We start from the raw sequence: 12,117 nt of genomic DNA, 5'->3' as shown, positions 1-12,117 counted from the left end.
AATTAAAATGGCACTCCTTTGGCAATTACGTAATAACATCAGGAGGACATCTACTTTTCTTATCTGACAGGCGTTAAGGTTTGGGATTATCATGGACTTTTCCCTCACTCTCTACATAAAATAAATGATCTGATTCTATAATATCTTCTTCACAACTTATTAGTTTAATTCATCAAAAATATATTTCTATTATACATAACATACTGTGCTACCTGCCAAAACAAGGACTTTTAATTAATTTATTTATTTTAACATCTTTATTGGAGTATAATTGCTTTACAATGGTCTGTTAGTTTCTGCTGTATAACAAAGTGAATCAGCTATACATATACATATATCCTCATATCTCCTCCCTCTTGCGTCTCCCTCCCACCCTCCCTAACCCACCCCTCCAGGTGGTCACAAAGCATGAAGCTGATCTCCCTGTGCTATGCAGTTGCTTCCCACTAGCTATCTATTTTACATTTGGTAGTGTATATATGTCCATGCCACTCTCTCACTTTGTCCCAGCTTACCTTCCCCTTCCCCGTGTCCTCAAGTCCATTCTCTACATCTTTATTCCTGTCCTGCCCCTAGGTTCTTAAGAACCATTTTTTGTTTTTTTTAGATTTCATATGTACGTGCTAGCATACAGTATTTGTTTTTCCCTTTCTGACTTACTTTACTCTGTATGACAGACTCTAGGTCCATCCACCTCACTACAAATAACTCAATTTTGTTTCTTTTTATGGCTGAGTAATATTACATTGTATATATGTGCCACATCTTCTTTATCCATTCATCTCCTGATGGACACTTACCCTGCTTCCATGTCCCGGCTACTGTATATAGAGTTGCAGTGAACACTGTGGTACATGACTCTTTTTGAATTATGGTTTTCTCAGGGTATATGCCCAGTAGTGGAATTGCTGGGTCACATGGTAGTTCTATTTTTAGTTTTTTAAGGAACCTCCATACTGCTCTCCATAGTGGCTGTATCAATTTACATTCCCACCAAGAGTGCAAGAGGGTTCCCTTTTCTCCACACGTTATCCAGCACTGATTGTTTGTAGACTTTTTCACGATGGCCATTCTGACCAGTGTGAGGTGATACCTCATTGCAGTTTTGATTTGCATTTCTCTAATGATTAGTGATGTTGAGCATCCTTTCATGTGTTTGTTGGCAATCTGTGTATCTTCTTTGGAGAAACGTCTATTTAGGTCTTCTGCCTAAATTGGGTTGTTTGTTTTTTTGATATTGAGCTACATGAGCTGCTTGTAAATTATGGAGATCAATCCTTTGTCAGTTGCTTCATTTGCAAATATTTTCTCCCATTCTGAGGGTTGTCTTTTCATCTTGTTTACGGTTTCCTTTGCTATGCAAAAGCTTTTCAGTTTCATTAGGTCCCATTTGTTTATTTTTGTTTTTATTTCCATTACTCTAGGAGGTGGGTCAAAAACGAGCTTGCTGTGATTTATGTCATAGAGTGTTCTGTCTATGTTTTCCTTGAAGAGTTTTATAGTGTCTGGCCTCACATTTAGGGCTTTAATCCATTTTGAGTTTAGTTTTGTGTACGGTGTTAGGAAGAATTCTAATTTCATTCTTTTACATGTAGCTGTCCAGTTTTCCCAGCACCACTTATTGAAGAGACTGTCTTTTCTCCATTGTATATTCTTGCCTCCTTTATCAAAGATAAGGTGACCATATGTGAATGGGTTTATCTCTGGGCTTTCTATCCTGTTCCATTGATCTATATTTCTGTTTTTGTGCCAGTACCATACTGTCTTGATTACTGTAGCTTTGTAGTGTAGTCTGAAGTCAGGGAGCCTGATTCCTCCAGCTTTGTTTTTCATTCTGAAGATTGCTTTGGCTATTCGGGGTCTTTTGTGTTTCCATACAAATTGTGAACTTTATTGTTCTAGTTCTGTGAAAAATGCCATTGGTAGTTTGATAGGGATTGCATTGAATCTGTAGATTGTTTTGGGGAGTAGATTCATTTTCACAGTGTTGATTCTTTCACTCCAAGAACACGATATATCTCTCCATCTGTTTGTATCATCTTTAATTTATTCCATCAGTGTCTTATAGTTTTCCACATACAAGTCTTTTGTCTCCTTAGGTAGGTTTATTCCTAGGTATTTTATTCTTTTTGTTGCAATGGTAAATGGGAGTGTTTCCTTAATTTCTCTTTCAGATTTTTCATCATTAGTGTATAGGAATGTAAGAGATTTCTGTGCATTAATTTTGTATCCTGTTACTTTACCAGATTCATTGATTAGCTCTAGTAGTTTTCTGGTAGCACCTTTAGGATTCTCTAAGTATAGTATCATATCATCTGCAAACAGTGACAGCTTTATTTCTTCCTTTCTGATTTGAATTCCTTTCATTTCTTTTTCTTCTCTGATTGCTGTGGCTAAAACTTCCAAAACTATGTTGAATAATAGTGGTGAGAGTGGACAACCTTGTATTGTTCCTGATCTTAGAGGAAATGGTTTCAGTTTTTCACTATTGAGAACAATGTTGGCTGTGGGTTTGTTATATATGGCCTTTATTATGTTAAGGTAAGTTCCCTCTATGCCTACTTTCTGGAGGGTATTTATCATAAATGGGTGTTGAAGTTTGTCAAAAGCTTTTTCTGTGTCTATTGAGATATCATATGATTTTTATCCTTCAATTTGTTAATATGGTTTATCACATTGATTTGCATATATTGAAGAATCCTTGCCTTCCTGGGATAAACCTCACTTGATCATGGTGTATGATCCTTTTAATGTGCTGTTGGATTGTGTTTGCTAGTATTTTGTTGCGGATTTTTGCATCTATGTTCATCAGTGATATTGGCCTGTAGTTTTCTTTCTTTGTGACATCCTTGTCTGGTTTTGGTATCAGGGTGATGGTGGCCTTGTAGAATGAGTTTGGGAGTGTTCCTCCCTCTGCTATATTTTGGAAGAGTTTGAGAAAGATAGGTGTTAGCTCTTCTCTAAATGTTTGATAGAATTCGCTTGTGAAGCCATCTTGTCCTGGGCTTTTGTTTGTTGGAAGATTTTTAATCACAGTCTCAATTTCAGTGGTTGTGACTGGTCTGTTTATATTTTCTATTTCTTCCTGGTTCAGTATCAGAAGGTTGTGCTTTTCTAAAAATTTGTCCATTTCTTCCAGGTTGTCCATTTTATTGGCATATAGTTGCTTGTAGTAATCTCTCATGATCCCTTGTATTTCTGCAGTGTCAGTTGTTACTTCTTTTTCATTTCCAGTTGTTGATTTGAGTCTTCTCCCTTTTTTTCTTGATGAGCCTGGCTAATGGTTTATCAATTTTGTTTATCTTCTCAAAGAACCAGCTTTTAGTTTTATTGATCTTTGCTATTGTTTCCTTCATTTCTTTTTCATTTATTTCTGATCTGATCTTTATGATTTCTTTCCTTCCGCTAACTTTGAGGGTTTTTTGTTCTTCTTTCTCTAATTGCTTTAGGTGTAAGGTTAGGTTGTTTATTTGAGAAACAAGGACTTTTAAATTTGAGTCTCTTTACTCTCACACTCAGAACTCTAGTTCAAGTTCCAATGTCTCCATAGACATCTCTTAACTCCAGTGGTTTTTCCATTTAAGTTCACCCTGTATATTGTTTTAAAGGTAACCTTTCTCAAACTCCATTTTTAGCAAACTTTCCCCTACTTTAAGAACCCACTCTTGGCCACAATCAAATCTAACTGCATAGCCCAACATGTCCTGCCTTTCAGCCCAAGCCCTTATCCTCCACACAAGTTTTGCCTTATCTCAATATTTCCTGGCAGTGTTCTTCATGTGCCTATGTGTATCTTGCTTACACTTGTCTCAACAGCTTTGCTAACCCATTCTCTGATCTGGAATGTCATTTTGACAAGCAATCCTTACCTGTCACTTGCTTTGAGATCCAAATAATATTCTCATCTCTTGGGCTGGTGACTCTTGCGTGAGCCATCTGTCAGCACCTTGTATATAGTTTTTCATATATTGATATTACCTGGCAATGGATATATTCTGAATATTAATCCTACCTCTTTAAATAAATTAGAGTGGCAGTAATACATAGTGACATAAACTATTGTGGAACTTGGGCAAAAGCCACTACTGAACTTGTTTAACCATCTGGTAAATGTGAATATATCCTTGATGTAAGGATTAAATACTTAATGCTAGTATGATGACTGGCACATGAAAATGGCCAATAGGTAGTAAACATTATTGCTTCTGCAAGCCTTTCAAGGGGTAGGAACTTGTCCTCATTTTGTAATGTTTCATGGCCATAACCCTTTGTGCACCCAATTCTGATCTGTGTACACAGAGGATGACCTATAGCTATACACTGGGTCCCTAAGTCAATGATGAAAATTCTGGTAAGTATGGTGAAATTCTACGTGTAAGTTTAGCTGGTTGTCTTGTAGAAATATAAACCTGAGTTATTAAAAGTAATCGCTCACAATGACTAATGAATTGGCCAAAATGGGAATTTCAGGATTGAAAATGTTGTTTGGTATTCCTGTGTTTACTTAAACTTTTTTGCAGGCCAGTTGTTAAGTCTCAGATAATATGGAAAACCTTATTGTTCTTGAAAGAGAAAGAAAATCCAGAATTTATAATTATTTGTCCTCCTCATCTTGATGAATTATCCAACACTTTTTCCAAGGGGGTGGCTTAGTTCTGAAAAGCAGGACTTACCAGAGATTTAAATCTTTACCACATTTATAGACCGTGTATGTCCTTCTCCAAGTACAAAACACTAAATGACAATAAAAATTGGTGGACCACTCAAGTTACTAGAGATCGTATTTTTTCAGTAACATTTGCATCCTCTCTTTTGTTTATTATTCAGAATTTAGGCCATTGCCTACAACCATAATGGAAAACTAGTCATATGTGAAATACTTATAAATGAATTAAGCAGCACAAAGAAAAATTCTTTGTTAGTCCAAGTTTTATAAATATGCTAACAAAAATATATCCTTGCTCTATATTCGTCACTCAAGTAACAAAATATATAGTCTTTAATGACCTGTTAACCAACATTAAGCAAAATTAACCAAGGCATATTAACAGAATCCTTTCAGCTGTTTTTAGAATCTGAATTGCATTTGGCCGCCCATGTTATTAGCACTACTAAGCAACAAAACCATAAGAAGTCCACTGAGCAATATCTGAGAAATGGATGAACAATGAACAACAAACTAATTACATACAAAATCATTAACGAAATGTGCACTAATGCTTTCAGAACTCACAACCAGACAATTCACCATTTAATTACTGCCTTCTACTGTCAGCCTTGCAAACTAGATTAATATTGATACAAAGCTTTCTTTTCATTCTTTCAAAATGCTTATGTAATTTGTTTTAAAGAAATTACTCTTTCAAGTAAAATCAATTGCAATAGCTAAAACACATGTGCAAATGCAATTACACTCCTACATTTTAAAAAATATTACACTGGGAAAAATATACCTACTCCTGTGAAAGTATCTAATAACACTGCTTTATTAATCACCTTCAAAAAATTACCATTAGAAATATTTTGGCCTACTTTTCTTTCATTTCTTGTCCCTGAAAGAAATCTCATCTCATAATTATCCTTTTCAGATTCTCCATACATTGGCTTGATTATAAGCAGACTTCTCCTGAGCTAAAAAATAAACTATTTTCATTCCCAGAAGATTTAACCTCCTTTAGTCTCTAAATATTCACTGTCTAATACGGTATCCACTACCCATTTGAAATGTGGCTAGTTCATATTGTGATGTGCTATAAGTATAATGTACACACAGGATTTTGAAGATTTAATACAAAAAATTAAAATATCGCATTAACAGTTTTTATAATGATTACATATTGAATGATAATTTAGATATATTAGAATAAATTAAACATATTACTAAATTAATTTCACTTGTTTTTACTTTTATTATTGGGTGAGTTTTGGTAATTTGTGGCTTTCAAAGAATTGGTTCATTTCATTTAAATTGTTGAATTTATGTGCACAGAGTTGTTCATAGTATTACTACATTATATTTTTAATGTCTGTGGGGTTTATAGTGATGCCCCATCTTTCATACCTAATACTCTTAATTTTTGCCTTCTCTCTTTTTACCTTTCTCAGTCTGGCTAGAGGCTTATCAAAATTTTACTGACTTTTTCAAAGAACCATGCATTTCTCTGTTATTTTTCTGTTATCTGTTTCATTAATATCTGCTCTTATCTTTATTTTTTTGCTTCATTCTGCTTGCCTCAGTTTTAATTTGCTCTTATTTTTCTAGTTTCTTAAGGCAAAAACATAGATTGTTGATTTGAGACATTTATCCTTTTCTAATGTAAGTGTTTAATGCTCTAAAATCTACATTAGGCTATTAGAAAATTTAAAATTACATATATGTTCAATAAATGGTGCTGGAATCCCACTACTCGGCATATACCGAGAAAACCATAATTCAAAAAGAGTCATGTACCAAAATGTTCATTGCAGCTCTATTTACAATAGCCCGGAGATGAAAACAACCTTAAGTGTCTATCATCGGATGAATGGATAAAGAAGATGTGGCACATATATACAATAGAATATTACTCAGCCATAAAAAGAAACGAAATTGAGCTATTTTGTAATGAGGTGGATAGACCTAGAGTCTGTCATACAGAGTGAAGTAAGTCAGAAAGAGAGAGACAAATATCGTATGCTAACACATATATATGGAATTTAAGAAAAAAAATGTCATGAAGAACCTAGGGGTAAAACAGGAATAAAGACACAGACCTACTAGAAAATGGACTTGAGGATATGGGGAGGGGGAAGGGTAAGCTGTGACAAAGTGAGAGAGAGGCATGGACATATATACACTACCAAACGTAAGGTAGATAGCTAGTGGGAAGCAGCTGCATAGCACAGGGAGGTCAGCTCGGTGCTTTGTGACCGCCTGGAGGGGTGGGATAGGGAGGGTGGGAGGGAGGGAGACACAAGAGGGAAGAGATATGGGAACATATGTATATGTATAGCTGATTCATTTTGTTGTAAAGCACAAGCTAGCACACCATTGTAAATCAATTACACTCCAATAAAGATGTTAAAAAATTAAAAAAATAAAATAAATGGTGCTGGGATAATTGGATATTCACATGTAAAAGGATGAAACTGAATCTGTATCTTATACCACTTACAAAAGTTAACTCAAAAGGATTAAAGACCATGAAACTCCTAGAAAACATAGGAACAAAGCTCCTTGACGTGTGTCTTGGTAATTATTTTTTTGGATATGACATCTAAAGCACAAGCAACAAAATTAAAATTAAACAAGTGGGACTACATCAAACTAAAAAGCTTCTGCACAGCAAAGGAAACCATCAACAAAGTGAAAAGACAACCTATGGAATGGGAAAATAATATTTTCAAATCATATATCTGAAAAGGGGTTAATATCCAAAATATATAAAAACTCCTACAATTCAATAGCAAAAAACCCCAAATAACCCAATTAAAAAATGGGCAAAGGATCTGAATAGACATTTCTCCAAAGAAAATATATGAAAGGCTAACAGGTACATGACAAGATGCTCAACATCGTTAGCCATTAGGTAAATGTGAATTAAAACGACAATGAGAGGGGACTTCCCTGGTGGCACAGTGGTTAAGAATCCTCCTGCCAATGCAGGGGACATGGGTTTGAGCCCTGGTCAGGGAAGATCCCACATGCCGCTGAGCAACTAAGCCCGTGCGCCACAACTACTGAGCCTGCATTCTAGAGCCCGTGTGCCGCAACAAAGAGTAGCCCCTGCTCGCCACAACTAGAGGAAGCCCACGCGCAGCAACAAAGACCCAACACAGCCAAAAGTAAAAATTAATTAATTAATTTAAAAAAAAGAAAAGAAAAAAGCACAATGAGACATCACCGCTCACCTGACAGAATGACCATCATCAAAAAGTCAAGAGATAATAATGCTGGCATGGATGTGGAGATAAGCGAACCCTTGTGCACTGCTGATAGGATTGTAAATTGGTACAGCCACTATGGCAAACAGTATGGAAGATCCTCAAAATGTTCAAAATAGAACTACCAAATGATACATTTCTGGGAATATATCCAAAGGAAGTGAAAACAGTAACTCAAAAGATATCTGCACCCCCATGTTCATAACAGCATTATTTACAATAGCCAAGACACAGAAGCAACCTAAGTGTCCATTGATGGATGAGTGGATAAAGAAGATGTGGTATATACATACAATGGAATATCATTCAGTCATAAAAAAAACAACGAAATCCTACCATTTTCAACAACATGAATGAACCTTGAAAGCATTGTGCTAAGTGAAATAAGTCAGAGAAAGACAAATAGCTGTATGATCTCACTTACATGTGGAATCTAAAAACAAAACAAACAAACAACAAAACTGAGCTCATGGATACAGAGAACAGATTGGTAGTTACCAGAGGCAGAAGGTGTGGAGAGGGGGAATTTGAGGGGGGTGGTCAACAGCACAAACTTCCAGTTATAAGATGTAACATACAACACAATGTCTAGAGCTAACACTGCTGTATGATATGGGGGAAAGTTGTTAAGACAGTAAGGGAGTTCTTACCACAAGGAGAATTTTTTTTCCTTTTCTTCTTTCTTTTTTTTATTGTACCTGTATAAGAAGATGGATCTTAGCTGAACCAATGTGGTGATCATTTCACAATATATGTAAATCAAACTATCACGCTGTATGCCTTAAATTTATATGGTGATGTATGCCAATTATCTCAAAACTGGAAAAATAAATAAATAAAAGTAAATATGAGATTGCATTTGTGGTTCACATTATATGTTTCTATTTATTGCTGCTCTCAGAAGTATAACACACTAGCAAAGTATTTTCTATCCAACACATTAATAAAAGTTTAATAGCCTATGGGAACGCTGAAGCAAAAATCTCAGGCTTTCAGAAAGCAGCTGCAACAGCCTTCAGTGGTTTGGGTTTCTCTAGTTCCGATTATGTAAATACTTCGGATATGTTTTGAGCTGAACTTAAAGTAAAATAAAACATGTCCTACGAAACTGAAACTAACAGCTCATGGTTTTTAGAGTTCCCTCTCTACTGACAGAGTAATTAGGATTTCTTTAAGAAAATCAGCCATCTGTATAACGTGAGTTACTGGGCTGAACGGTGAGACTGCTCTCTCACCTTCTCTGTCTTCTCATTTCACTGGCTTGACCCAGTGTCTGAAATTTGTACCATAGAAGCCCCCTTACTGGTCCTCTGGCCTGAAACCTGGGGCTTTGGTTTCCTTCCCACCACTGTGTCTGCCGGACCAAGCAGTGGGGAGAACAGAGGGAGGAAAACGCCATGTGAATTTACAACAAGCTCAGGGACCACAGGTCCTCTGGTCAGAGGACCCCCTCCCTCAAAGATTCAGGCACCTGCCTGTTGCCTCCATCTTCACCATCGCTGGGGGATTGCCTGGGCTGGGGAAGAGAGAATAGAAAAGCACAAAGCAAAAGCAAAAGCACAGTATTTCCTCCCTTTCTGTCTGACTCACAGAAGTCCTCTTTCTAGTGCTCAGATCTGAAAGAGAAGACTTTTCTGGAACTTTTTCTGTCCATATCTGATGCATACTTCAGAGTGTCAACTTGCTTTTGAATCCAAGCTGGGTAATATTGAAGAGAGAAAAAACAATACTGCTGGCTTGGTGGCCTTTGGAATTCTGGTCTCTTTCCCTAATTTACATGCTAGTCCCTCCTTTTCAGCATCCTCAGCACACATACATACTGCCAAGGTTTATAGCTGCATTTAATGGAGACAGGGTGGAGGCTGTCTATTCCATCTTTCCTGGAGCTGGAACTAGTATCCAACTTTAAGACATTAAAAAAAAAAAGACAAAAATTCTAATCTCACTCAAGTCCCTGAACTTCAGGTATGTGTTAGGTGGGAGATAGAGGATACAGGTAATTTGAAGATCAGAGCTAACCACAGAATCAGAAGTTTGAGGTATTCTCCTGAGGACTAATAGCTAGATGAACTTGTCATGAGAATGATATAGCCATGTTATTTGAAAACATCTTGAGTTTTACACATTTATACTTATAGTATATCTAAGATAAGTCTAGAGTTTAGAAAAGATGCATTCTGGCTAAGGCTAATCAGGTAGGAGTCGTACTAGACTTAAAACAAATAAACAAAACAAAATTCCCTCATTCTTGGTTAAGTACAATACTTATTTATGGCTTTTCTGGAGCAGAAGTATCTGTTGCCTTCTGTATAGAGTGAAAAAGGTATATTTTTACCCTGACATTTAATATAACTCAGTATATTGAAGATTGGGAGTGGGTCCTATGCTACCAGCTACAATCTTACCTCTACTACCCCTCACTTATATTTCTTGAACTGTCAGAGTTCTGCCTTGTCAGTCCAAATCTTGGACCAAGACCCTCTTTTCATAACTAATAAAGACTATGGGTTCTACTTTCCATTAAAAATTTTTGCTTGTAGATTTATATTTTAAAGGAGTATTTTAAAATAATTAACAGCTTGGAAACTACAGGCCTATGATCTCAAAAATGTTAGTTGTGATCCTGACTTTTGACCAAGTTTTCAAATAGGAATATGTTGGTGACAAATAACATAAAGCCCAACCAACACTGGTTTAAACACTCACAGGTTCATCTATGTCATAGCAATAGTCCTAGGGCTCAGCATATACTCTTCCACAGTATAAAAGTAGCATAAATAATCCGCTGATAAATTTATTCCCCTATTGTTGGACATTGTTTTGTTTCCAGTTAGGTTATTCTACCAAAAACATGTGAAAAGATGCTTAATATCATAGCAAAGCATCCTCATATCTGTATCCTTACTAGTGCTTTCATTTCCAAGGATGAATTCCCAGAGGTGAGGTTGCTGAGTCTCAGGATGTGAGCATTTTACATTTTAATGCTTGCTAGTTTCCAAAATGATTGTGTTAATCCAAATTCTCACCAACAGTATAGTAGAACGCCCCTTTCCTCACATTCTCACCATCACTGAATGTTATCAATATTTTAAACTTTTAATGGTGTATAGGCAATTAAAATTTTATCTTTTTATCATTATTTAGTTTCATTTCTCAGGCCATTATTGACATTGAGTTTCTTTTTACATGTTTATTGGCAATCTGCCTCTCTTCTGTGAATAGTCTATTTTTTATTTATTTATTTTTGGCTTATTTGTCTTTCTTATCAACATGAAGGAGTATAACCCTTTGTCATATAAATTGCAAATATTTTCCTTCCAGTTCATCGTTTGTCCTTTAAATTGGTCAGTGGTGTCTGGAAAACTCATATTCACCTCCAGGACAGCTCATAAATCACTTTCTCTGTCAAGCTTCCCCTAGTTTTCCTGGCAGAATTAGTCATTCCTTCCACAATATACCCATAATATTCTGTGCACACCCCTGTGTGCTGAATTATAACTACAAACTTTTTCCTCCTGATCAAGAAAGTATATTAAAATTCAAGTCAAAGAGACTAACATTATAATAGATATCTTTGCATCTGGTTTTCAGAATCATTTTTCCAAAAGTAGATCATTCACAAACTTCAAAATTTTCTTTTTATTTACTTATTTATCATACCATCTTTCATTTTAAAGAATCTTAGTTCTGCTTCTCAACTATCTCTCCATGAAAACTCTTGCTTTCTTCTGCCTGTCTCTTTTCCTTCATGAGCGTTGCCTTCAAAATCCCTAGAGGATGCCACCATTGCTCTTGCCCTCTGTTCCAGTTATCTACTGCTGTGTGACAAACGACTGCACACTCTAAAGACCTAAAATAACAATTATTTATTGTGCTCATGATTCTCAGGCAGGGCTCAGTGGGTAAGACTTGTCTCTGTTCCGCATAGGTCAGGTTGGAAGCCCAACCAGGTCTGGAGAATCAACTTTCAAGATGGCTCAAATGGCTCGCTCACAGGGCTGGCAAGTTGGTTGGCTGTTGGCCAGGATCTCAGCCAGAGCTGTTGCTGGGACCCTCAGTTCTTCTCCACATGGGCCTCTCCATAGTGCTCCTTGACGTACTCAGTTGGTTAGGTTCCAGGAGCAACTATTTGAAATTACAGGAAGAGAAAGCAGCCAGTCTCTTGAGACTGGACTGGAAACTGGCACCGCATCA

At 36.4% G+C, this 12,117-nt stretch overlaps 1 protein-coding gene across 15 annotated transcripts in view; it reads right to left on the bottom strand.

Annotated features, from left to right (window-relative positions):
- CCDC141 (coiled-coil domain containing 141) overlaps positions 1-12,117 on the bottom strand; it is a 259,530-nt gene that overhangs the window by 228,094 nt on the left and 19,319 nt on the right. The window contains exon 2 of one of the 15 annotated variants that reach the window (XM_029225428.1): positions 8,574-8,621. The exons of the other annotated variants lie outside the window; for them this stretch is intronic. The gene's annotated coding sequence lies outside the window, so the exon portion shown is untranslated. The remainder of the gene's footprint in view (positions 1-8,573; positions 8,622-12,117) is intronic. 15 annotated transcript variants of the gene reach the window in all.

This window comes from Monodon monoceros, unplaced genomic scaffold (genome assembly GCF_005190385.1).
Source record: "Monodon monoceros isolate NGI ecotype Baffin Bay Population unplaced genomic scaffold, NGI_Narwhal_1 Super_Scaffold_16, whole genome shotgun sequence".
NCBI lineage: Eukaryota > Metazoa > Chordata > Mammalia > Artiodactyla > Monodontidae > Monodon > Monodon monoceros.
This window is presented reverse-complemented; position numbering and strand designations above follow the sequence as displayed.